The 707-nt window shown below is 26.4% G+C and overlaps 1 protein-coding gene across 2 annotated transcripts in view; it reads right to left on the bottom strand.

The window, feature by feature from the left end:
• Positions 1-703: 703 nt before the first annotated feature.
• The window catches only part of LOC105846389 (uncharacterized), a 3026-nt gene continuing 3022 nt past the window's right edge, over positions 704-707 (bottom strand). For both annotated transcript variants that reach the window (XM_065815114.1, XM_065815113.1), the window contains one exon: positions 704-707. This exon is cut by the window's right edge and continues 736 nt beyond it. The gene's annotated coding sequence lies outside the window, so the exon portion shown is untranslated.

Genomic DNA, 707 nt, shown 5'->3' on the forward strand with positions numbered 1-707 from the left:
TAGAGAAGAAGAATGTAACAAAAATATTAAATGCTAAAAAAAAAAGAGTTTGAAAAAAAGAATAATTAACATTACAATTCATGTACTAACGAAAAAATAATGAAATTCAACACTCTAAGTTTTCACGTACACTGACAAATAAAAACTTTGAAATAATAATTAGGTTGAAATATTATCAAAAACATTGGTAAAGAAATGAATTTTTCATAAATTGCGAAGTTGATCTGAAAAAAAAACCAATTGCATATAAAGAATTAATAAGCTTTTAAACATTTAGTGATGTCCGCTGGAGGAAAGATAACGGTATTTTAGATCAAACTCTACAATAATAGAAATTGTATTGCTTTAGACCTTGTAATTTCATTTTTATAAAACCTTTGGCAATTAAGTTCTTTTAGTTCTATACTTATGCTGCATGATACCATGACACAAATGAGCACTAAAATACCACATTTAGCACCTGGCACAAGTTAAGACTAAAATGCCACATTTAGCACTATGCCACAAATGCGCAATAAAATGCCACATTTAGCACCATGCCACAAATGAGAATTCAAAGCTATTAGAATCAACTGTAGTCTATAAACGAGGAAAAAAATATTTATTCTCTTTATAAATGAGCATTAAATTTTGTTTTGAATAAATTAGAAAGTTAGAATATGAATTTTGAATTATTCAAATAACAAAGCATAAATACTACATGTTAT

Source organism: Hydra vulgaris, chromosome 13, assembly GCF_038396675.1.
Source record: "Hydra vulgaris chromosome 13, alternate assembly HydraT2T_AEP".
Lineage (NCBI taxonomy): Eukaryota > Metazoa > Cnidaria > Hydrozoa > Anthoathecata > Hydridae > Hydra > Hydra vulgaris.